Source organism: Giraffa tippelskirchi, chromosome 12 (assembly GCF_054371585.1).
Source record: "Giraffa tippelskirchi isolate mGirTip1 chromosome 12, T2T-mGirTip1v1.2.pri, whole genome shotgun sequence".
Lineage (NCBI taxonomy): Eukaryota > Metazoa > Chordata > Mammalia > Artiodactyla > Giraffidae > Giraffa > Giraffa tippelskirchi.
The window spans coordinates 81614458-81641968 of record NC_137286.1 but is presented as its reverse complement, the minus strand read 5'-3'; the positions used below and the strand labels follow the sequence as shown (position 1 = coordinate 81641968).

Genomic DNA, 27511 nt, shown 5'->3' with positions numbered 1-27511 from the left:
ATCTAATAATCTTGAGACTGTTTTTTTTTTTGTGGAAAAATTAGTGAGGGCAGGAGTAAGGGATCTTTTAAAATGTATTTCATCAACATGCTGTATGAAACTTAATTTTAAAATATGCAAAGGTAATTCTTTCATTAAAAAAGAATACTTCAATCTAAATATGCATTATTAATATTCTTTCCTTTTTATGGATATCTGATGAGAAGAAAATTGCTTGCTGTGTTTGTTCAGAACACATGTTCTGGTAGTAACATTCATATGACTGAAGTATGCACCCAGTAGCTCGGTCATCTCAGACTTTTTGTGACCCCAGGGATCGTACATATTCTCCTCGGTCCATAGGAGTCTCCAGGCAAGAACACTGGATTGGGTTGCCATTTCCTTTTCCAAGACTGAAATGTAATTGTTAATAAAATAAAGATCTTATCATTTATGTAGAATAAAGGATATGTGAAATATTTTTGGAATCAGAATTATTCATGGTGTTAATTTATTGTATTTTTCCTGAAATAATTTTTACACAGAACACTCATAGCTGTTTTCACTCTATGATTTTTTTAATTTCATTAAAGGGTATCAGTATTATTCTTTCCATTTTATAGAGAAAATTTAGATATGGTCAGGATGAGTAAGCACATAAGATATTGAGAAGGATAGTAAAATACTGAGAAGGAAATTCACGTATGATAATCTTAATCTGTTTTTTCTGATGTGGTCAGGAAAGTAATCCTTCAAAATTAGTAGGTGTATTTCTCTTATCAGTAGCAACTCTAATTAAAATGTACTATATTTTTAAATATTTGAATTCTACTTCTTTGTCATGGTAGCTCAATATAAATTGTTATGAGATTACTGTAAAATATGCTTTTAATCAATAAAATAAAATTAGTTCTCTTGTTTATTTTGATCCTTTGAAGAGGTACTTAATTGTTTTGTTAATTCATACTGTTTTATTGCTGGCAAAATTCCAGATGATCCTGAGAGTCACAGAACTATTATTACAGCATAAGACATAAAAGCAAATGCTGTTGTCTTAGAAACAGACTTTCTTCTATTATCTTCCTGTAGTGGTACATGGGCTGCTGGTTACATAGAGCGTTTGTGTGGGGTTGGGTGATCAATTTGTAAGTGATTCTATTCTTTTAACTTCTATCATCATATTTTATATCTCAGAGGATAAATAATCTCTTTAAAGCAGTGAGATAAAATGTGGAATCATTAGTTTTCTTTTAGCCTTTTTATCAACTGTGTTTCTCTACCCATGAGTTGCTGCATCAGAAACTGTTAATAGATTTCAAAGGGCACACTTAAGAAGATTTCTGAATAATGCATGATACTAGGATATCATGATAGAAATGCTTAACACTAGCAAAACCAGGTAACATTTAATGACAGTTGACAATTACTGAAGATGCTAAAACCATTTAGAGAATGACCATTGAAGACACTGAAGATATTTCTACTGTGATAATGTTTAAAAAAAAAAGTGTCAAGAAAACAAAGCAGGTCACAGGTCACAGGGTCCTTTTCTGAGAAATCTCCAAATTGTTTTCCATAGATGCTGCACCAATTTACATTCCCACCAACAGTGTACAAGTATTCCCTTTTTTCCACAGCCTCACCAACATTTATTATTTGTATTCTTTTTGATGACAGTCACTCTGACAGATGTGAGATGATATCTCATTGTGGTTGATAAGTCAGAGAAAGAAAAATATGCTATTTTACCACTTATACATCATGTCCGACTCTGTGGTTCCACGCACTGTAGCCCACCAGGCTCCACGGAGTTTTCCAGGCAAGAATACTGGAGCAGATTGCCATTTCTTACTCCAGGGGATCTTCCCAACCCAGTGATCGAACCCACGTGTCTTGCGTCTCCTGTATTGGCAGGCAGATTCTTTAACTCTAGCGCCACCTGAGAAGCCCATCACTTATATGTGGAATCTGGAAAATAAAACAAGCAGATGTAGCAAAACAGAAGTAGACTCAGAGATCTAGAGGATGACTTATAGAGGGAAGGTGGAGGGGCAAGATAGGGGAATTAAGAGATACAAACTAGTACGTATAAAATAAGCAAGCTATGAGGATACATTGTACAACACAAGGAAAAAATGGTCATTGCTTTGTAATAACTTTAAAGGGAGCATAATCTATAAGGAACTGAATCACTGTGATATACTTCTGAAACCAATATAACCTTATCAATCAATTATTCTTCAGTAACGCGGACAAAAATAAAAATGTTTTCATGGAAAAATAGGCCCTTTTTTGAGAGAACCTTCAAATTGAAATGATCTCTGCAGCATAAGATATTCATTATTGCAGTACTTGGTATTGAGTACCTTCTACTTGCTGAATGCTGTTACGGGCATGAAGAAGCCTGCCTTTGCCTTCATGAGACTTACATTCTGGTGGGAAGAGATAGGCATGGCATCAACACACAAACAAAGTAAAGGGTGTGTCAAAGTGAAACAAACGGTGTGTCATCTAGGGTGTGATTCAGGGATGAAGCTGCAGGAAAGAATGCCCAGGAAAGAAAATAGAAAGGAAAGGAAGGAAGGAAGGAAGGAGGGAGAGAGAGGGAGAGGACTGTGTGTGTGTGTGTGTGTGATGGAGTGCATAGGAGTGGAGGTACCATTTTAAACAGAATAGTTGAGAAAGGCTTCCTCATACTCACATTTGAGGAGATAACTGAGGAAGATGAGCAATGAGTCTGTCTAGAAGATACTGTTTTTATCTACATAGCAACATAGCTCTCATCATGCTTAAAATATTCAGACAGACAACTCAGATTTCACTTCGTTCTAACTTTTGTGATTATTCCCCATAGAACCATTGTATTTATCCTGTCACATACTGAGCAGAACCCAAGTGCACAGCATTTCAGGGTATAAATGTAGAATTGATTAAATGCATTGAAATATAACATGTTACAGGGTCACGGGCTTGTTGCCTGATACATAAACAGTGAAATAGAAAGATGTTGGATTTCATTTTTAACGCAGAAGGGTATGTATAGGTGACATGTTGTGCTTCCTTTGTTTGTCTCATATTACATTCTCAGAAGCGACAGAAAAAATGTACTCTGAGTTGTACCGTGAGTAAATTTCTTGCATTCAGTAAATACACAGAAGGACATTAGCAAGCTAAAAAAGAGCAAGAGGATATTCTTTTTGAGTTCTAACCTTGCCTTTAATCATTTCCATGGGTATTGGTTTCACTGACCCTTACATTAATCATTCCTTGGCAAAAAGAGATGAGCAATACTATTGCTTCTGTTTTGTAAATAAGAAAGAGGATGATAGGAAGGTTAAAAGATCTGCCTCAAGCAATTCTAACTATAAGGCTCTGGTAAAGTCTTTTGAAGAAGCTATTTGTCTTAAATGACAGTCCTAAGTTTGAACCACTAGGGTCTAAAGTAAACTGAATATGAAACAGCATATTGAAATAAAAAGGAGTTCTCAATTCTAACTTCATTTGCATTACTAACTAGACTTGTGCCTTTTAGAATCGTTATTTTATAACTTGGGAAGCCATTAGATATCGTCATTTATCAGGAATTATTTATCAAGAGCATTTTCTTCATGGTATGAAGTATTGGTAAAGTTATGCTCTGTGTTCTGAAATAGCTCATTCAGTAGAGGAGAAATTCACAAAAAACCAGCAACAAAAATGACATAACGGTGTGTTCAGCACCATAACAGGCAAGGATGGTGAGAGATAAGAAGAGGAAGGTGGACATGCAAACCAAACGGAAGTGGGGATGAGAGAGCTGGCTTCTCAGGGGGGTCCACGAGTCTGCTTCTATTTTGCAGACAACTAATAAGGACCTACTATACTGCACAGGGAACTCTACTCAATATTCTTTAATAACTTACATAGGAAAATAATATGAAAAAGAATTGATATGTGTATAACTGATTCATTTTGCTGTACACCTGAAACTAACACAACCTTGTAAATTAGATGTATTTCAATAAAAATTTAAAAAAAATCTAGCATAAGGCAAGCAGGGAAAAGCAAATAAAAAAAAAGACAAGAAAGAAAAAAGTAAAGAAGTGTTTATTAATCACATAAAAGGGTCTTGTCTTGAACTTGAATACAGAGGAACATTTTGATATGCACTGAAGCATAGAAAATGACCTACTGTATTTGAAACTTACAAGATCATCCTAGAGGCAAAGAACTTATTTGAGATAGAGGAACTATGCAGCTCTAACAAGAATCTAAGAGAAAAATTATGAGGGAGTGAACTGAAAGAGTGAATGTGGAATAGATAAGAAAAGACTGATTCAAGAGATATTTACAAAGTGAAATCTATAGGATTCGATAGGAAACTATGTAGAAAAGAAAAGATAATTAGAATTGTCAGGGTAATTTTGAGTAGCAGTGTGGTCAAGGTCAAGGTTTTAGAATTGAAATTATTGAAAGGAAACACATTCTGGAGCCATCCAGAGTCTTTTTGGCTGAAGATCACTAAGCAAAGGCATAAATGAGCGTCCATTTGGCCAAAGTACATGAACTTTTACTTAAAGGTCAGGGCCTCTGGGATTAGTGGACCTCTGGGTGCAAAGTCATCACAGACTTAAATCCCTCTTCTCATCAGCTACAGTCCTCCTAAAGATTCCACTCAGAGATGTAGGATGGGTGTGACAGTTTCAAGAGACACGGTTAAAAAGAGCCGTGTCCAGATGTACAAAGAAAGACTATCCCTGGGGTTGCTGTGGAATTCAGAGTTCTCCTCCTCCCCTTCCTCAGCTCGGGCTTGCGCGCTGTCGCTTCAGTCATGTCGGACTCTTTGTGATGCTGTGAACCCACCAGGCTCCTCTGTCCACGGGATTCTCCAGGCAAGAATACTGGAGTGAGTTGCCATCACCTTCTCCAACAGATCTTCCTGACCCGGGATCGAACCCTGGTCTCTTATGTCTCCTGCATTGGCACGCGTGTTCTTTACCGCTTGCACCACCTGGGAAGCCCTTTCTCAGCACATCTCCTCTGATACTGAGAAGACCTAGTTCGCATGCTCACCAGAGATGAGATGGTGATGACTCATTTCAGCAAACTGGGGTTTTGGGCTGGGTAGAAGCTCAGTCTGAGTCAAGGGTGAAAAGAGTAGAAAAGGGAACAAAATCAGAGCTCTGCCTAAAAAAAGAGGGGGAATTAGGCTTAAGAATACCTACCTTGAATGCATATGAAAATAGGGGAAATAAACATGCTTTTCCTAAATAAAAAGATAGAGCAAGATTGCATATGTATTGCGGGGGTGATGCAGAGAGGAAGAGAGGAGAAGATAAGATAAAAAACTAAAAATTTAAGAAATTATTTAATGCAAATCAAGTGTATATGCCCATGGTTCATCTTCCTTCCTCATTGAGCACTCATATTTGTGGCATTACTGTTTTCTAAGATGATCACATTAAAATTGCTTTGATTGTTCTCCTTTGTCCTTTTCTCCCGCATTTCTCTAAAACAGAAGGAAAACAGCATTTCTGGTTTTTGTTCTAAACACTATGAAGAGATCTCTGAGTGTGAAGCAGACCCAAGGGAAAAATAACTGTTCTAGATATAGTTGTTACTGCCATTAAATTACTACCTTAAGTAGATGTACATATAGGAGATACAATTAATTTCACAGGAAGATGGAAAGGACCACGGAGGTAATGAACTTTATTGAGAGTGCTTTTAATCCCATTGTGCCTGTTTGAAAAGCTTTCTAAGCAGGGAAGACCACTGAGTTGATAAAAGAAGCATTTAGTTATCAAATGCCTTTGTGCTTCCCTGCTCGCCAGTGTATTTGCTTTAGAAATGAATGTTACACACTCGGTAGATACAGACATCCGTCTCTAACTGACTTGTCTCAGAAATAAAGTGTGTGTGTATTTGGGGGCGGGGGCGGAGTGGGGCCAGTGGACGAAGTTACTAAGGAATATATTAAGCAACTTTTTGTGGATATGTGGATTGCATAATTTAAGACTATCCTGGGGCATCCATAAATTATGCATAGGATTTGTTTTCTTATTTTACGTTTTTAGAGGGGAGAACAATGACCCTTGATTCTGCAATATCTGCATCTTTAGCATTATCGAAATTTCTCTCCTTGTTGAATCCTGAGCATCCGTAAGGAGCCATACCATCTGCCGTTTGGACAGTTTTCCTAAGATCTTTTCGGAATACTCATTCTTTCTGGAATCCTGTTGTCTTTTGCAAAGGAATCAACCTCGCAGTATGTATAGAATGATTCCGTTACACAGCACATTTCACTTGTCTTAAAACAGTGGCAGAGACCAGCTCAGCAGCAATTTGGAAATGATTTAATAATTGTTTTATTTTGCAGTCTTTAAATATTGTGTTGTTTACAGCTATATGAAGATAGGATTCAAGAATGACTGTATTATGGTGCATGTTACATACATCCTGACTGCTCCCTCTTTTCCAGTGTTTTAGGATGAGGGGCACCTTCTGTGACTCTACCTACTCTGTGCTATGACATGAGCTGTATGTTTTTCCAAGCTAATAATCTTGCCACTTATAATAACACTCCAATTCATCCCTGCACTTTGGAACAGTATACAGTTAAACAACAGATGGAAAAAAAAAATCAAAAACCCTGAGACTCTGGAGAAGAAATTCAATATAGTGATTTCATTTGCTTGGGTCACTTTGTTTTATAAATCAACAACTGGGAACACTGTAATTAGTTAACAGCATAGCGTATTTTGTTCAGCTGTTTACTGCTTAAAGAGCTGGCATCATTAAACATTACTTTTAGGTCACTTTTAATTACTGCATTTGAGGACATGGGTTACATGCCGTGATTGTCTCCTTTTAAGCTGAAGCCAAAGTTTAACAAGTTGATTTTCCCTGGCCCTATAGACATATTTACATTTTCCGATGAGTGCCACTTCGGCTGCCCCGCTAGGTGGCAGAAGTGCTTTACAATTGCTAGATCTGTGCTCTGAAGCCACCGAGTCCCCTCTCCACTCACTCCTGCAGCAACTGAGACTGATACAAATGTATAAACAAGAAGAAGCTATACATGACACTTATCACCCTTATTAGAGCAAAAAGCAACAATACTACATTACTAAGCCAAGTTCCTGGCTTCTGTTGGTCTAGGGAAGGCTAGACTTTGCTGGGAGGATGAAGTAAAAGAAGAAATCCTGAGAAAATGACTGTTTGCTGAGGTTTGGTGCTCTGTGTGTGTGTGAGAGAGAGGCAGACTTTGTACCACTGCCCAGGAATTGTGCATCCAAAGGAGACAACTTGCATCTGACCGATCCACTGTTTCTGAAAGGACTGCTGGTACTTCCACCTGACTCTACTCTGGGGCTCGGGGCTTGACCCCCTTTAGAAGAGGAGTGAAACACGTAAAAACTCAGTCTGTTAGACTGAAAGCTGGCAGCTTCCTGGCTTCTTACTAGGGATAGATCAGTTACAGAGTTGAATAGAGTAGAATCTGATAGGGAAACATTTTATTTGTATAAAAAGATTTGCTAAGTTGAGGTTCAGGATACTACCCAGGAAATAAACAAATGTTTGCAACATATGGAATATTACCAATCAATTCTGAGAGATGCGGGGTCACACAAAAGGGAAGGTGCTCACTCCTATTCATAAGCTACAGATTTATGGATTTGGGAGAGAGGATGGGTTTATTTATTTCTCTATTTTTGAATGAAACTATTGCATTCTAGTCTAAATTTTAATAAAACTGTTCTTCTTAGGAAGGCATCAGAGGTGGTAAAAAGAAAGGGAAGAGTGTGTGTTCCCCTACCAAAGGCAGAGACACAGTAGCTGCCTTATTCTGGAAAGACATTCATCTGTAGGTTGAATTCTAAGTGGATCCACCTACATCTGCCATTGCAGCCGGCACCTGGTCAGGGTGAATGACACACGATGCTACCCAAATGTCACAGCCCAGCCGCGTCCACCAATTAAAACTAATAAACATTCCTCCCCACACCGAGGATGCAGCGCCAGCCCAGCGAGCCGCAGGGCGCGCGATGGCAGAGCCTGATGACAGCAGCGGCGGCCGTGGCCGCCCGAGCCCTGGGCAGCAGGTGTACTTGGCTGGGAGCAGAGAAGGGCACAGCGAAGTGCTGGCATCGCAGGCTCACATATTATGCAGGCAGAGCTGAGCTGTTTACAAATCGAGAGCAGAGGGGATTTGGTTGCAGAAAGAACTGAGCGCACTGCATTTAGGGCTCAAGGCACCCGAGCGGGGGTTCCGTACTGGTCGACTGGATGCCATCCCCTGTAGAAACACACACACACACACACACACAACACAACACAACACAACGCAAAAAACACCCTCCCGATTACCCCTCAATGCACATCCTGACGCGGTAGCAGAGGCCCAGTTCTGCACGCAGGCAAAAACGCCTGATGAGAAACCCAAGGATCTCCGAGGTTGAGGGCCAGCAAGTCTCTCTTGCTCTCAAGAGTAACTTTCCCTAGTGACATGGGTAAGACCGAAGGCGGAGCCGACCAGCCTGGACAGAGCTCGCACGTAAGAAAAGATACAGAATCAGAAAGGGGCAGTGCTCGGGAAGAAAATAAGCCTGCAAGAAGGTCAGCGGCCTGGGAGTCTCAGCCTTCAGTGAGATGTAGGGGGCTTACACCCTCCTCCACGCTGGACTTCACTGGAAGTTGGAGACTCCCGGCTGGTCACACGGGGGAGAGAGTCTGCGTGCGTGGATGTGCGCCCATGCACGCTCGTGTTGGCGTCCGGAGCCCGCAGCGCTGGAGCATCGAGCATCTTTCGGATGGAGGCAGCGGGACTGCGCGCATGTCCTTAATCACACTCAGCGGTGAGCCGCCATGGGTGCGCTTTTCCTGGTTTCAGAGTTACTTCTACGAAAGGCGGGGAGGATGTGTCCCCTAGCCCTCTTGTCCGCCGTGCGAAAGCCTCTGTCAGTCTGCGTTTTCACCTCTCCTGGTGTCAACTCTGCTTCTCTGGTGGTATCAGTGTTGTCAGTTTAAAATCCTGCTTCTCTCCATGAGGGCTGTTATGATACGGGGCACCTGAAGGGGTCATTTTCCTGTGGTTAATTAACCTTGAGACCAGAGGCACACCAGCCCAGCCCCTTAATTACATTTATGTGTGACCCCGCAACCACGGGGTGATGAGGGGCCACCAGCACTGCCGTCAGCTCACGGCGCCACCTGTCTAGCCATAATCTGGGGATTGTTATTCAATACCGATGTCTGTCCTTTACATGCGTTGTCCTGAGTTCTGAGTTCAGATGGCAAAGCTTGGAGTGTCTGAGCAGAACCTTTTGACTGGTGGATGCGAACACTTGCAGTGGAGAATTTCTTTTACAATTTAAAAAGATCAAAGCAGCCTCATCTGCTTCTGTCTGCCATGGTTGCATGGCTGAAAGCTGGAAAAATGGCCTTGAGATTATGACTGTGGTTGTGAAAACCCGTGGGGGATATGTTTCTGCTTTCCTTGTTTTTCTCAGAGTGAGTCAGTTCCCTCATTGATATCCTAGTTTCACCCTTTTACACAATTGGAGTGAGCAGAGTCAAGGCATTCTCCATAATAGAAGCTGCCAAAGTCATTTGACTCCAGGATGTGGGGTTTTGGCCTGCAGGGAGGAGGTGGTTTGAGGCTAGGTTTGGTGTGGAGGAAAAAGCAAGAGTGACGGACGGCTGTGTTGTCAGCTCAGAAAAAGGAAAGAGAAGGAAGGAAGCACAGGATGCAGACCTGGACGTTCAAAGCATCACCAGGGAATGTGATCCAGTCTAGCAACTGGAAGAGCTAATTCCTGGCTAAGGATTCAGATCGCAAGGAGCCAAGGTGTGAGCCCAGAACGCACACATCATGGCTGGTTTGAAACCCAGATGAAGAAACGAGAAAAGGAAAGTAGAAAGAAACAATAGAGACTGATGTTATCACAGTGCACGGTCTCCTTATACCTGTCCCTGTCACACTGAAAGCAGGTTCATCATTTGTTTATTTAAAAACAAACCAAAAACTCATTACTGCTGGCTTGCGGCATTGTGTATTAATAGAAAATAGAAAAAAACAGAAATCCCTAGTAGTACGAACTGATCTGATTCTTGGATTTTCCTTTAGGACACTGCTGCCAAATGGTTCTTCGTTTTCTTTCTCGATACCTCCGGTGATCAGCTCCGTTCTGGTTATTGGTGATTTCTGTGTAGTGTTTCTGATTGTTTCTTTGGTGTATTCCCGTGTGTCCTCTTTAGAGTTTCTACTCAGGGACTCTCATCTGATTCTAGGGCTCTGGAAAGCAAGTCCATCAGTCCAACAGGCGAAAGTTTGTAAGAGAGTTAAAAAGAAAGCTCATGGTCCATCATTTAAATCTTAAAACTACAGTTCTAAAATATACATGCACCGCAGTGCTCATTGCAGTACTTTTGACAGAAGCCAAGACATGGAGGCCACCTATATGTCCACTGACAAATGAATGAATGAAGAAAATGAGATATTACTGAGTCATAAAAAGAAGGCGTTTGCGTCAGTTCTAGTGAGGTTGGTGAACCTAGAGCCTGTTATACAGAGTGAAGTAAGTCAGAAAGAAACAAGATGGTTTATTAATGCATATATATGGAATCTAGAAAAAATGGCATTGAAGAACCTGTTTGCAAGGAAGAAATGGAGACGTAGATATAGGGAATGGATTTATGGTCACAGTGGGAGAGGGACTGTGTGGGATGAATGGAGAAAGTAGTATCCAACATATACGCACTATCCTGTGTAAAATGGACCGTTGGTGGGAAGTTGCCATATAACACAGGGAGCCCAGTCTGGTGCTCTGTGATGACCTACAGGGGTGGCAGGTGGGGGAAGTGAGGGAGACTTAAGAGGGAAGGGATGTATGTATAATTATGGTTGATTTGCATTGTATGGCAGAAAGCAGCATAGCATTGTAAAAATTAAAAAATTGGGAAGTAACACAAAAATGCTTATAAAAAATCAACGCAAAATACTTTTCTAAACTCTGGAAATACAAGGAAAAGTAAGATGGGATCTGAGTTCTCTTGCAATGTGAACCCTTGCCCTGGAGACAGGGATGTACTCACGTCACTGACCAAACTTATGTGCGGTTTGGGTGGGCGTTTCAGTGCACCTGGGAAACGGGTGAGTCTGAGAAAGTGCGTGGAGGACAGAGAGAAGTGTGAGACAGAGCCACACCCTTTTCCTTGGAGCAAAAACAGGAGTTCAGTTGGTTTAACTATGGAGAGCTTAAATGCCCGGGGTTGGCAGGGAGAGAGAAGGGGAAACACCCCTCTTCTCGGGCAGGAGCAAAACAGTTCTGAGTTCTCTTCTTAAAGATGCTAATACTGTGAGGAGCTCAGAGTTTTCCCAAGGGGACCTGAGCTGACCCTACACTTGCAATTACAATTGGCCGTGTGGCATAAAATGGGGTTTATTAAATCAGTAACATTAGCTCTGCTCCAAGAGGAAGTCTGGGAAGAAGGCAGAGAAAGGCTTCTGGAATGTTTGATAGCTTTGCTTCTTTTTTTGACTCTGGTATGATGGAGACATAGGAAGAGAGGACGAGAAATTTGTAATGATTTTGAGAATCAGAGCAAAATTCTCGATAACGTTATGTTCCCTGTTGTACCTGACAAACTATGTATGAAATAGTCAACAAAAATATTTGCTGACTGGAAGCCTGTCATTACTATAAGAGCAAAGTTAATGCTATCATGCCTCTTTTATGAATTGAATTGGCTTTCCTTAAAACTGTAGTTTTATTATATGAATTATTACTATAAAACACATATCCTGCTTTTAAATGCTTTTGTAACTTAACCTTCAAATCTACCCCTCTCTGTGTTGCAAATAGATCACGCAGAGATAGTAATTTTGGTTAATTTTAAGAGTATAGAATGTTAAACTACACGTGGTTTATCCCAAGGAAATTCACAAGGAGTCATAAATCACCATGTAACATAGCACATTGTGGTCATTAGGGGGATAAAACACTGTAAACCTTTTCTAATAATTTGCAAATCTCCCAAATGAATTATCCTATTGACACAACTAGGGCCACTGCAGGAAATAGTTGTTCTCAACAGTTATGCATCCCCTAGAACAGAGGGGAAATCTTACACTGAAATCATGCCTGAAAGCTCAAACCACACTAATTGTGCCGTTGGCTCTTAGTTTATTTAATAGTTTTAAAGGAGAAATACCATCCATACCTCTAGGGATTCTAAAGCAGGATTTTCCTTTATAATTAGATGATACAGTTAACACATTTTAAATAATCCTAATTTATACTTTCAAAACACTTCTAATCTGATGATCCTCAGGTTCTTAAACATTAAAATTATATTAAGGCTGGACTTTCTGATGAGCATCAAATCATCATAGCTCTGCTTCAAAGACATCAAAGCTGAGGAAGTTTGTCTCTAAAAATGCTGCTTTGTATCTTCCAATTTTTTCCCCAGATATTCTTTGTACCTTTTAAAACAGTGAGTTTCTTTTAGTTCCCCACTTATACAAACAGTGATTCACAAGGGAATGTTTTCAGGTTTTAGAAATGTGAGATCATAAAAACCAGTTTATCACTGAAAAATTAGCCCCTAGTTCAGAGTAAAACATCTTTAACTGTTTTTAATTATGAAAATTAAATAATTCTGTACCATATATTGAACACTATAGAAAGGAGCAGGGAGGAGCGCTCCTTCTGGAAAACTGTAAGCTCATAGAAATTGCCCTGAATACTTGTTTTAAAGAGGTGAAAGAATGATTACCTTACATACCAAGTCCTGCAACCACAAGCAATCACAGTGGTTCACAAATACAGTTTCACTGTAGCTAATATACAGCTATTTGCTGGCATCTTTTGGAATTATTTTACCTCTTTAATAATGCAAGGTCCTCTTGGGACCTAATTTCTGCCTTAAATAATTCATAATGCATGCTTTGTGTTAAATGAACAATTTTAATGAGGAAACCATATCTATGTGACTGGGGAATAACTGTTGATTCAATTTGAATGTTATTTTGAATGAAGTAGCATTGGATTAACAAGATTTTACTATATTGTTTTCTCATTTGTATCCTAGCCTTATTGTTTAGCCGTAATTATTTATCTTACATCATAGCAAGTTGAGAAAGTGACAAGACATTGTGAGAATGAACTTTAGACTAAATGATGAAAAGTGTACAGGGGCAAGCATTGAAGAAACTGTATAACATACAAACACATACTTGCTTAATTGGGTATCTTTTCAGTTCTCTCCAACCTTGAGATCTTCTGGTGATAGCTATGTATCAGGTCTGTTACTCAAAGTGAAAACAACGATGAAGTTCATAGCATTAACCCACTCTTATTTGAACTATCTATAAGTCAAAAATTTTATACTTATTTGTGAATTTATTTAATAATGGAATTAATACAGTAATACAATAGACAATATAGTAAAGAATGCATAATGCAGAATTAGGATCAACAATGAAAGTGAAAGTCACTCAGTCGTGTCTGACTCTTCGCAACCCCATGGAGTACCGGCTGAGCCACAAGGGAAGCCAAACAATACTGGATTGGGTAGCCTATCCCTTCTCCAGCAGATCTTCCCAACCCAGGAGGCTCAGCTGGCAAAAAACCCTCCTGCAATGAGGGAGACCTGTGTTCTATCCCTGGGCTGGAAAGATCCCCTGGAGAAGGGAAAGGCTACCCACTCCAGTATTCTGGCCTGGAGAATTCCATGGACTGTATAATATATGGGGTCGCAGAGTTGGACACGACTGAGCGACTTTCACTTCACTTCATTTCTCCTGCATTCAGGTGGATTATTTACCAACTGAGCTATCAGGGAAGAAGTAACAATAGAAATAGAATAACTGTAAAATCCAGAGAACAAAAATGTATGTTTTTGTGCAGCTAGCACCTAGGACAGTGCTTCTTACTTAGCTGGTAGATATTTGTTAAATATAGATATATCCGTTAAATAGTTATCTGTTAAATGAATGAGAAGTGGACAAAATGTAAACTATCAAAGGAAGCATTCAGAATGTGCTAAAACTCTGATTACTAAGTACTATTAAATGATCAGTAACCACGTGCAGACACTGATCAAAGTGTTGTATGTGAGAAATGGGATATTTCCTGCCATATTAGTAAACAAGGATGTCAAGGTCAAAAGTGGTTGCAACCTTCCAACATGAGTCAATGAGCAATGACAAATCTCAGGAAGGAAAAGAATATTTGCCATTTACCAGCCATCAGACTGCAGTCACTCCTTGCAACCATTGCCAGTGGTGAGTCCTGAGGAAACTCAAGATGTGAAAACACAGGTTACTGGCCTCAGACAGATGAGGTGCATATCAAAGGAATTATTTAAGTGAACCCAGATTCTTGCATTTTCTCATATATAGAAAAGTGCAAAATTCCTTAACTTTAGATATCTGGTTTTCTTTTAATTAATAATCTTTTGATGGTCAGACTACCTGCCCTTAGGTGTAAAACTTCTATATAAACTAGCTCCCCTTCACCTCCTCAGAGAAGTTCTCTCAGGGTTACTTGAGATGCTATCTCTTGAGCCTGAAGTCTTAAAAACTTCCACCAAATAAAACATAACTCTTAACTTTTAGGTTATAAATATTATTAAGTAGACATACATGCATTAATATGTCTGTGTGTGTGTTATGCATTAACGTGTGTGTGTGTGTGTGTGTGTGAGTCACTCATTCATGCACAACTTGTTGTGACTCCATGGACTGTAGCCCACCAGGCTTCTCTCTGTCCATAGAATTTTCCAGGCAAGAATACTGGAGTGGGTAACCATTCCCTTCTCCAGGGGACCTTCCCAACCCGGGGGTCGAACCCAGATCTCCTGCATTGCAGATAGAATCTTTACCATCTAAGCCATAGGACTTGGTTTTTGCATGAAATCTCTCATACAAATGCTTGAAGATGCAAATCTGCTCAGTACTTATGATTGAAGTTGGACATCTTCTGGCTGGTGCAAATAGAAATGATTCTTATTAATACCAGACCATGACTAAAAGGCTCTTCTGCTTAACTCTTGATTTCACAGCTTAAAGTATGAGGAGAACATGAATACAACCAACTGAAGTGTCTGTGGGTTATTAAAAACCTACACAATTAGATTCAGACAGTATCATTTTAGTAAGATGGCATTGTCTTCATCTCTCAATACTTATAAGGTATCACAAAAAAGAAAACACAGTCCACATTTTGAAGTTGTTTACATACTATTAGAAATACAGAATGAAGCATGCAGAAAAGACTCAACGACATTGACAAAGCACCCTACAGATGATTTCAGTCTCCTATCTGGTTTATGCTGATTGGGAATTAAAATTGCTGTACATTTCTCAAAGTTGACAATTTAAAAATGGAAACTAGAGGTTGAAAGTAGGTCTATATTGAATTATAAATGTATATGTTTTAATTAAACAATGGTAAACAAAAATCCTAACTATTAGATATGAAAATAGTTGGTTTGTATTATGTGTATGCATATAAATATATGTGCTAAGTTGTTTCAGTCGTGTTGTACTCTTTGCGACCCTACAGACTGTAGCCCACCAGGTTCCTCTTTCCATAGGGTTCTCCAGGCAAGAATGGAGTGGGTTGCCATGAACACCTCCAGGGAATCTTCCCAACCCAGGGATAGAACCCATGTCTCTTACATCTTTTGTACTGACAGGTGGGTTCTTTACCACTAATACCACCTGGGAAGCCCTTATGTGTATGCATATATATACAGACATAAAGAGAAAGTATTATTCAACTCTCTCAAGCTCTTATTACTTCAACTGAGTCTCTGATGTTTCTTACTTTAAGTTAAATGAGAAAATACAATATGGAAACAGGGTAGGACATAGAGACAGAAGCCCTGGGTTCCTGTCTCAAGTCTCTTGCTGTCTTCTGAATTTCAGTTAAAATATGATAGTTTTTATATAAATCAAATTATACAGTACAAAAACCTACACTTATATATGTATATAGTTTATATATATACATATAATTTACAAACTGTAAGTTATTATGCTCATTTTGCTATGGTTATCATTATAAAATAAAATGACACCTAACATCATTTCCAGAGTTTTGATTTAAATGGAAATGTTACAGATTTTCTGTTCCTATTTTCAGGTCACAGCAAAGAAAGAAAGCATCCCCCTACTTCATTTCTGCCTTCAGATGATAGCAGGAAATTAACAAAAAAGAAAGCTGTTCTGTGTAGTATTTCTGACAGCAGATTTCTCAGAATCCAGAAATACTTCTTTTCTCTGTAATAGGTTGCCGCAGATACAAAGGAGCACTTATGACTGATGACTATCTCTGTTTGCATGAGCGATAATTCCCGAACACACAGTTCTTGATTAAAATACAAATGCATTTTTAACTGCATATTTCTTTATCTGTGTTTTATTCTTACATGACAAAATATGAAAAGAATCAGGTAAAGTTGGGCTCTAGTATATTGCAAAAGTGAACTGAAGCTAAGAGGATTTTCAGATGGGGACAGAATATCTTTTGCCATCATCCATCCTGTTCGTAGGTCCTGATTTAGGTGTGGCTGTATTGACTGAACACGTGAAGGTAAGAGTCTTCATGTTGACGTATCGTATTTCCCAAACTGCCTTTTCAAATACAGATGATCTATATTAGAGTCACAAAACTTAAAAAACGATGTTCTTTTGAGAATTTAAAATTCATGGTATGTGTCCTTTAAGGACATTACCCAGAGGACCAGCATCATGTCTGACATTGTAACACACTGTGGGTGCTGAACTTTAATCATCAGATTTGGCACTTGATACATCTGCAATACAGTGGCTTTTCTAAAGGAAATCAGATTTATCTGTAGCACGTATACATGATGAAGCAGAGATGAAATTAAACAGAAATATATGTGGACGAGATTACCAAGATGTTGAATATATCATTCTCCTATTCCCAATGGTTCAGTGGATAAACAGTCCTTCTGCAATGCAGGATACATGGGAGATGAGGATTTGACCCCTCGGTCAGAAAGACCCCCTGGAGGAGAAAATGGCAACCCACTCCTGTATTCTTGCCTGAAAAACCCTGTGGACAGAAGAGCCTGGAGGTTTACAGTCCAAAGGATAACAAAGTCAGACACGACCGAGTGATAGTGCAAGCATGCACCATGAATGAATGATCACACTGACAATTCTTACAGGTAAGAATTTTAGACTTTTGGATCCAATGCATTCTTTTAAGATGTTGTAGGCTATTATGCTATCATTTGAAGGGGGGAAATTAAATCCAGATCTGATGAGCAAATTGGCAAGTTCCCACTGCTGGAAAGTGTCAGAACTGAAATTAGAGGAGGAGTAGAGGGGATCAAGTGTGCCAGACACCGGGTTAAGCATGTCTGTCTGCACCATCTCCTTCAACTGTTGTCAGAGCCTTGTGAGATTACTCACTATCTCATAGATGAGAAACGGAGGTTTGCAGAAGTGAAAGAGCCTAGCTGCAAAGCTAGTAACGGCACACTTAAGAGGAATCAGTCTGTTTGACCCTGTGAATCATAGTATTCTCACAGCAACAGGCTGCCTCCCAGATAAACCAGTGCTTGGCTTAATAGCTCTGCTCAAACATGGAACATGCATTAAGGGCTACTGAAAGCTAATTAAGAGTCCCCAAATGAGACCAATGTGAAGTTGTCCCCACTGAGATGGTGCTTCTGAAACTTCAGGTTAAAGAATAAGTCCTATGGGGACTTCCATTGTATTCCAGTGGTTAAGACTCTGCACTTCCAAAGCAGGGGTTGCAGGTTTGTTCCTTGGTCAGGGAACTAAGATTCTACATGCAGTGTAGTCAAAAAATAAAAATGAAATTTTAAGGAAATAATTGAAAAAAAAAATACTCCTTTAAACAGAGACAGCAAAGAAAGGAAAGAAACTTTGGTGTAATTTAGGTTCCTTTGAACTCTGGGGTAACATACATCTTGTGATCAGAATCCCCCTAGCCCCCATGTCTCATGACCTTTTATTAGGTCATTTAGCTCACTGGTAGATATGTTCATGTCTTTGCAAACTTGCTCATTCACACATAGGGAGCAATGTGTTACCTGTTGGAAAACACAGTAGAGGAAAATAATAAAGATGTGAATTATCTTCTTATTCGCTTTTCAATTCTGAAAGATAATTATTTGTTTAAGTAACACATTCTGCCTTGATTAGAGGACATTAATTATCATTCATTATTAAGAATATGTTTATATTCTCAAATATGTTTGCATTGCACAAGTCTCATCAAGAAACCAGGCTCTGCTAACCCTGTCTTTTGGTCATGCTTGCAATTCTAGTTTACTTCCTTAATAAGCATTCCATGAGCAAATGTAAATAAGAATTCAGAGAAGTACAATGAGTAAACCTTTATCCCACATTTCTACATTAAAGAGCATAAGAGAATAGCTGCTGCTGCTGCTGCTAAGTCGCTTCAGTCGTGTCCGACTCTGTGCGACCCCATAGACGGCAGCCCACCAGGCTCTGCCGTCCCTGGGATTCTCCAGGCAAGAATACTGGAGTGGATTGCCGTCTCCTTCTCCAATGCATAAAAGGGAAAAGTGAAAGTGAAGTCGCTCAGTCGTCCGACTCTTAGCGACCCCATGGACTGTCGCCTACCAGGCTCTTCCGTCCATGGGATTTTCCAGGCAAGAGTACTGGAGTGGGGTGCCATTGCCTTCTCCGAAGAGAATAACAAATGATCTATTAACCTAGCTTGTAAAAGATGAGTGATATATAATAAAAGCTTTTAATTTCAAGCCTTGGATATATGCTAATTTTTAAGACATAGCTTTTTATTTCTTCTTTTATCTTTTCGTATAGGTCCTTTACATTCATTCACCCATTAAAAAATACTCACTGATGATTACCACAGACTATGAATAGAGCCAAGCCCGGTAATAGCAAGGAAACAATACAGTTGGCTCTTTGGGCTCATGGAGCTTATATTTTAAGTGGCAGAGACAAACAATGGTCAATTAGAAGATGCAAGATCATCATCATAATAAATGTACATAATTCCCCTACATGCCAATGAGTTCCATTCTGAAAGCACGTTCATAAATCTAATTTCTTCATAAGTCTAACAAAGTCAACCTAGGTACTCAACTAGCACAATCGGCTATATAGTACTGCACTATAAGTTTATAATACATTTTACAAAATAATACATGAAAATCAAACACAAAAAATTGACAACGTTTTAATCTTGCAGTATAATACCTTGCAAAGTAAAGTACAGCAGCTGGCATTGAATGAACAGGCAAGAAGAGTTACCGACTGGAGGAGGGAGAGGAGGTGGGAGATGGAAAAGCTGAGCTGGAAGGTCTCTGGCAATAGGAGATTAAGGACACCTGCAATTTCACTCCTGCCTGCAGTGATGGCACAGGTTTGAGGTCCCTGATGGAACCAAGGGCGTGTTCACATCTTTGAAAGTTCGCAACTTGAAGGTTTGCAAGTAAGGGACTTACTGAGATGCAAGCAAGATGTAGAAGTAAAATGGAATGGCAGATAATGACTTGAGATGAATGACTTTAAAAAGAATGCCAGGATATGTCTTTAGGAAAATATCTTTGAGAAGGGGCTTACCTGGGCAGAGATGCCACCCATGCAAAGATGCAGGGATGGTGAGAACTACTTGACAAGAACAAGTTTCAAATATTCAAAGATGAAAAGGAGAGTACTGTCAGGGAATGTACTAGATGAACAGTGAGGCGGAGATGTGACCTCAAGAAGCAAGAAAGCCATGACGAGTAGCATGCATTTTCATGTTGGTGCTGTGCAGAGTAGCTAATAGTGAGGTGGCAATCACCAGAGAGACCAGATGAAAGCCATCCTGGCCAGCAGGGGCAGTGCTTGGGGAATTCTTGGCCACAGTGTAAATGGCATGAAAAAGATTCAGAAATTATAACTGAATTAACAATCTGATGGATGGTATGACAGGAGTCAAGATGAACTTACCTTTTTGGCTAGGAGGATTTGGTGGAAGCTAATGCCATGTATTAAGATGGGGAAGCCTCCTTATATATTTAAAAATTCTTGACCATGACTAATAAGTCCAAATATTTTTGGTATAACAGCTCTAGAGTATTATTAAAAGGCTTTTAATGACTGGGCTTCCCAGGTGTCTCAATGATAAAAGAATCTGCCTGGCAATGTAGGAGATGCAGGAGGTGTGGGTTGGATCCCTGGGTTGGGAAGATCCTCTGGAGGAGGAAATGGCAACCCACTCTAATATTCTTGCCTAGAGAATCCCATGAACAGAGGAGCCTGGAGGGCTGCAGTCCATGGGGTCATAAAGAACTGGATACAACTGAGCACACACAATTAGCTCCATACTTTCAATGACTACACTTGCCCTTGTTTATTATTTGAAGACTTTGTCATGGTGGCCAGCAATTCACTCTTTATGTAGAGCATTGTGTGTGAGGTTCTTGGAATGCATGTTGATGACGGATGTTATTGGCAATGAATCATATGATATCACTAGCTCAGCACAATCAGATTATGAAGAAATTTGCTGTTTTTTTGCTTGGCTCCATAAATGGTAAGGATTGATGAATAAGCCAAGGAATAAAGCAGAGATAAGAAATACGCTATTAGTCACTTAAGGCATCACTGCCTTAGAATGGGAGTCCCCCTCTCTCTTTAGAAGGGCTATCTAGATCCTTCTGGAGGTGGTGAAAGCCAAGGATATTATAGGATGAGTTTATAAGGAAACATAAGACACATGGACCACACAATTCTCTGAGGTAGAAAACAATCTCTTTGTGGAAGACTGTTCAGTGCTTTGCAGCTATGATTCCAAGACGGACAGCCCCCTCCTGCTGCTGTTCACAGCTATTTGCGGTTCCTCAAGGCTACTTAATTGTAGCTTCCAGTGCCCTTGTTACTTGACTGTCCTACTCAAAATTCCTCAAGGACCCTTGTCTCTTCACCTTTTAAACCCTTCTTTGTATTATGGATCTTTTTGAAAACCAGTCTAGCATTTGAGGTGAAATATTCAGGATGAATAAGACAGAGGTCAGCAAATGAGTTGACTCCACCATGATGCAATCTCAAGAAAAACAAGTTGTCTAGCTGATAAAAGTAAGCTTGTGCTCTGATCAGAAGAGAGGTGTGAAAGTTTAATTTTCATTGCGTTTTCAACCCCAATAAGATTGGTAAACCTTTCCCTTAGCTGTTGCTCTATCTGTTGCCTACCCAATATTTCAGTCTAGTACTTCAGCCCAAGTTCTGTAAAGTACGTGCAGAACCTGAGTGAGCTGGTGATATAGACAACCTTAGAGACTGCATTTTGTGAGTCAGAGTCTTCCTGACACACAATGTACCCCCTGTTGTCTTCGAGGCCCGTACAGAGCCAGCTTCAGCAAACCTCTTGAGCGTGGTCATTATGCCCAAAGTGAGGATGTAGAACTTCACTGGGGTGAACTGATGGTGGAGGAAGGACATAGACATGTGTATGAATGAAGGCACAGCCGTCACAAGGAAGGGCAGGAAAGCAAGTGATGTGAGTGAGGTTACAGTGAGGCCTCCCTGAGAAGACTATCAAGATGTCAGGACCGCAAATGAGCATGTGATGCTTTAAGCTGAAATCTCTGGTATAAAACAGATAAACAGCAAGGACCTACTGTATAGCTCAGGAACTCTATTCAACATTTTAAATAACTTATAATTGTAAAGAATTTGAAAAAGAATATATATATATATATATATAAAGAATATATCTAGTTTTCTTTATATATCTATAAAAAATATCTATCTGTCTAAAATGGAATCATTTTTCTGTACATTTGAAACTAATACAACATTGCAAATGAGCTATACTCTAATTAGAAAAAAGAAAACCCTTAAAATTGAATAAGCTTGACTTCTTATAATAAAAAAAATCCTGAAATGTTTGAGACATTTCTTTTTTTGTTTTTTATGTGTTGACATGAATTATTATGACAATAGCAGCAGCTCTTGATTCTTCTTCTAATGATATGAATCATCTTGGAAAAATCTACTTCAATTTCTTGAGATTTTATTATTTTTTTTAAGTCTTTGAACTGAAGATTGTAAGAATATCCAGCACCTAGGGTTAGTGAGAAAGTTAATGTGATAAAGCATGTGAAAATATTTGTGAGGTATAAAATCCTCTAAGTTGTGGCGGTTGTCTGTATTAGTCATTAGAAGATGTTGGCTCTACATTCTGATTTATATCACTGTGGACATGGATAATAGCTGTAAACATATAGAGTTAAAGGCAACATTTATTTGGGCCAGAAACATGAATCCTCTCAGTTACCCCTTGCACAGCCCCTTGGGTAAGTACTGTTATTGTCTACCTTTGACCGAGGAGAAAATCAAGGCCTAAAGAGGTTAAGTAGTTTATGGCTGAGCTAGAACTTGGCTTCAGGTATATCCAATTTCAATGCAAAGATTTTAGCTCTGCATGCTATTTAGAATTGTAACTCCAAGTATACTATAAAGTAACACTCAGAATGTAAAGCTGTAAAAATCCTTCCAGCATTTTAAAAATAAACTGTAATAACTCAATTAAAATAGGAATTTTAATGCTCCTGAGATAGGGTACAGTGCTAACATTGTACTTAATGGCAGAATTTAATCAATATGGCTATATCCTCTTCACAAATCATTTGACTTTACAGCAACTATTGAATCTATGTACCAATTCTTCTCAAGGTTGACAATTTTTAATTTGAAACAGAAGTAGCCATGTTTGTGGAGCATGACACCATTGCAATTTTATTTGGAGGAAGATTTTAAATTAAGGTGAAGTGTGCTTGCTCCTTGGAAGAAAAGCCATGACAGACCTAGACAGTGTATTTAAAGGCAAAGACATCATTTTGCTGACAAAGGTCCATCTAGTCAAAGCTATGGTTTTCTAGTAGTCACATACGGTTGTGAGAGTTGGACCATAAAGAAGGCTGAGCTCCCAAGAACTGATGCTTTCAAACAGTGGTGCTGGAAAAGACTCTTGAGAGTCCCTTGGGCTACAAGGAGATCCAACCATTTAATCCTAAAGGAAATCAACCCTGAATATTCATTGGAAGGACTGATGCTGAAGCTGAAGCTCCAATACTTTGGCCAGAGCAGACTTGTTAGAAAAGACCCTGATGCTGGGAAAGACTGAGGGTAAGATGAGACGGGGGCAGGAGAAGATGAGATGGTAAGATAACATCACTGACTCGATGGAGATTAGTTTGAGCAAATTCAGGGAGATAGTGAAGGATGGGGAAGCCTGGCATGCTGCACTTCATGAGGTGGCAAAAAGTTGGATACGACTTTGTGACTGAACAACAATACACCTTTTAGTATTAATCACTATGCTCTCTCTTTTGTGAGTAGCCGGAAAACAACGTTATTACTAGCAAAAACTACCAGACTGCCATGATATTAGTTCAACATAGTTGAACTATCTCCAGATAGTAGACAGAGCAAGTTGTCTGAGTGCTAAGTAACTAAATGGGGTTTGCAAGACATGGGGAGTTGTGTTATTTCTAAGGTAATGAGTGCAGCTCTCACTTACCCAGCTTTGTTCCTGAGAGAGTATTACTTTTGGTTTTAGTTTCAGCATCAGTTTCAGTATCCAAAATTGGTCAGCTACCTGGATGGCATTTGAAACTTTATTTTGTGTTTGTAGAGATAGAAGGATATAATAGAGCACATACACGGACACATCTGATGTTGAATTTCAGACATTAGCCTTTTTACGGTTTTTGTGTTTGGGGTCGTTTTGTCATTTTGTTTTGGATTCTGTTCCTCCACTCCTTCCCCTTTCCCAAAGTTCTCAGTTTCCTTATGCTCAGAAGCAGAACTCTTCACTTCTTCCACTTTTTATATGGAACAGTTTCAGCTGTCTTTAGTCCATGTTTGAATGCTTTGCTTGCTCAGTCTCTCAGGCACATCTGACTCCTTGTGACTCCCTGGGCTGTAGCCTGCCAGACTCCTCTGTCCGGGGGATTCTTCAGGCAAGAATACTGGAATGGGTTGCCATTTCCTCCTCCAGAGGATTTTCCCGATCCAGAGGTCGAACCTGCATCTCTTGCATTTCCTGCACTGGCAGGAGAATTCTTTACCACTGAACCACCTGGGAAGCCCTTAGCCAGCATTTAGCATGGCCAAAACATGAAGGTTTGATTTCCACTAAAGGCCCAGTCAAGCTCCAGCACGTGGCCATTTTATTCCACTGGTTGCATTATCTTCTGATTTTTGCAACATTATCTTCTGATTTTATATGATCTTTCATGGCAAGAAATGATTACTAATTTAATTGTAGCGTGCTTATCATTGTTATTATTAAGAATCTTCTAATAATTATATTTGGTGTGCTACCATACTTATAATATTCCTCACCCTAACAAAATAACTTGCTTCGTAGGTTTAGAACCTGAGGAATAAAGGATGGGAAAATAATGCTGGCATAAAATTTATTCATTCAGTTCAGTTTAGTGGGTATATTAAAAAGAAAGGACACCAAGAAAAGGTCTATGTCTTTCCTCACCAAATGTTTTATTATCTCTACAAAAATTATGCTTGGAAGAGTTTCAAAAAGTAGAAAAAAATTACAGAAGGTGGTAATATTTTCCTCTTTTTCTTCTTTTATTATTATTACTATTAGAAATTATTGGGGACAGAGAATGGAAGGATGGTCTATAAATGCATGTAGCTCATATAAATATATTAATAAACATCTGTTTTGTATTGAGCACCTATTCTGAATCAGTTAAAATATGCCTTCTAATCTTCACAAACTGACTAAATTGCAGTGTATTAACTATTGCTGCATAAAAATTCATCACAAAATTTAGTGGCTGAAAACAATAACAATCCTTTATTACCTCTTATGGTCTCGGTTGGTTAGGAATTCAAGAGTAGTTTGGCTAGGAGTTTCTGGCCTTATGAGGACACAGTCAGAAGTCATCTCCATTCTGACATCTTGTACCTTGTCTGGAAAAATTCAACAGCTCTTTCTTTGGGGTGGGGGTGGGGTCCCTCCATGTTTTCCTTCCATGGTGGACTCAAGAGATTTGAACTTTGTGTACAGTGGGCTAGGATGCCACAGTTTCATGTCCCAAAGCTGAGAGCCAGCTGACAGCGATGCAACCTTTCAGGACCCAACCTTGCAATCCTGTGGTCTCACCAGCATAACTCTGTCTGTAAAGGCAGTCAGAAAGTCCCACCCATGTTCAAGAGAAGATTGAAGAAGAGATTTCCTCTTTACAGGAAACAACAAGATTCTAGAAGAGCATGTGAGACCTGAAATATTGCTGTGGCCCTCTTTGGAAAATATAATCTGCCACAGGTAGGCGTTCTCATCTCTGATTTAAAACTAAGAAGACCTAGGCTCAGTGAGCGTAGGAGATCCAGAGTCACCTGGTAACACGTGGTCAAAATATCTCACACTTGCAGTGCTATATCTGATTAACTTTTTCACTAGTGCTTTGGCTTAAACTCCACGGATCACTGAAATCCCTTTCTCACAAGAATGACCCCAAACAGCAGAAAAGCTTCCCCCCGCCTCTCACCTTCCAAAAGAACACCTTTGGAGTGAGCAGATGACTTCCTCTCTACCTCTCTGGCCTTTATCTGCACCAGAGGCCTTGCCTTATTTCATCACCTTCCTGCTGGTTGGGCTAATGGAGAGGAGAAAAAACAAAATTGTCTTTCTTAAAATTTTTAGTTTCTTGTGTGTACCCTTAAATCTACATTGTCAATATGCACTATACGCTCATATACAGAGTTTATCTGATGAATGGATTCTGGCTTACTGAAGGACACTAAGGCTCCTTGGTGAAGTTGAAATAAAAAGATGCTATAAAAAGGAGAATGGGAGTCAAGTAAGGAATAAAAATAAATTATTTTTTAAGAGATGACACATTCTACCTTACATGATTATATTTTATTCTAATCTGAGGGAAATGACAAAGCTAATGCTTTCTGAAAATAGATCTTTTTAGAGTAAATATTCTTGTGAAATCTTCCAAGCTATTTGTACTTCATTTTAAAAGCTTTTGTACCTTCTCAAGCTAAACAAAATACTCCAAGGATTATGTGGACATTTCAGAACACTGTATGTAAAAATAGAAGCAAAATGAAAATCAAGAATTGATTCAAATGAATAGATATTACATTCAGATAACAATCAAATGTTATTTTAATGTTTGACTTGGTGCTGTACAGGTCTTCACAGTCTAAAAGCAAAAATAATATTTGTTAATGATTTCTACCTAAAAGTAAATTTTATAGTACTGTTTTCATCCCAAAATTCAGTTGAGTGCTCCTATGTAGGTAATGAGTTAATTAATTTAGAGGAATAAATTCTATTCTGTCCCTTCTGGAAATTTCATCAGAATGGTAAATATTTATAAACTATAGAAAATATCCATTAATTTGTAACTACTGATTTTTCATTTTATGACCTAGAGTAATGAAAACTTCAGAAAACCCCAGATTATTTGTTGAGTGTTCAAAGTGTGCAGAGTTTAGTAAGTGTCATTGAAAAAGAGAATAGTATTAAAGAAATAGCAAACACATTACCCTTTCTTGAGAATGTTGGCACCAAACTAAGTGAGCAGATAAAACTCTAATTTCCTGTCACTAGGTCTCAGGGCTTCACATAGCTGCCCACTCCCCTATTCTCTGTTTCTTACTATAAGAGAGGATTTGTGTAACCTCCAACCTAAAGTCAATCCCTTCACTTCTTTTCTGAGAACTGAAAATGAAGTACAGAACACAGTGGAAAAATCTATATTGGAATGTGTGTACCCTAGGGGTTCTATGAATTCATACTTCAAAAAAATGCATTGTCTTTCATACAAATAACACACCTGATGTATTATTATCATCAATGCAAATTACTGTATTCTATATTACTCCTGAGCCTACTGCAGTGAACCAGGGCTTCTCAGGTGGCTTGAAAGTGAAAGTGAAATTTGCTCAGTCGTGTCTGACTCTTTGCGACCCCATGAACTATACAGTCTATGGGATTCTCCAGGCCAGAATACTGGAGTGGGTAGCCTTTCCCTTCTCCAGGGGATCTCCCCAACCCAGGGATTGAACCCAGGTCTCCTACATTGCAGGTGGATTCTTTACCAGCTGAGCCATAGGGAAGCCCCTCGGGTGGCTTAGTGGTAATGAATTTGCCAGCCAATGTCAGAAATGTGGGCTTGATCTCTGGGTCGAGAAAATCCACTGGAGGAGGGAATGGCAACCCATTCCAGTGTTCTTGCCTAGAGAGGTCTATGGACAGAGGAGCCTGGCGGACTACAGTCCATGGGGTCACAAAGAGCACTGGGCACTCCTTACTGAGCCCTCACACACAATGCAGTGAACCTGCTTAGGTGGAGCCTGAATTTCTGCCTTTATTTGCTAGTTCTGGTTGATATTGTCACTGGAGTCTGAGAAGTCCCTTTCCGTATCAGCCGGATTGCATAAACAATGGTATTTAAAATATATAAGCGTGTATAACGCGTGTGAAATTCTGTCTAAGCACCTTGCTGGTATGAT

The 27511-nt window shown here is 39.4% G+C and overlaps 1 long non-coding RNA gene across 1 annotated transcript; it reads right to left on the bottom strand.

Annotated features, from left to right (window-relative positions):
• Positions 1-534: 534 nt before the first annotated feature.
• Positions 535-26726, bottom strand: LOC145529422 (uncharacterized). Its single transcript, XR_014071207.1, has 3 exons — positions 26543-26726; positions 25531-25638; positions 535-1947 (listed from the first exon to the last, which is right to left on the bottom strand). It is a non-coding gene; the product is annotated as an uncharacterized LOC145529422 (long non-coding RNA).
• Positions 26727-27511: the final 785 nt, after the last annotated feature.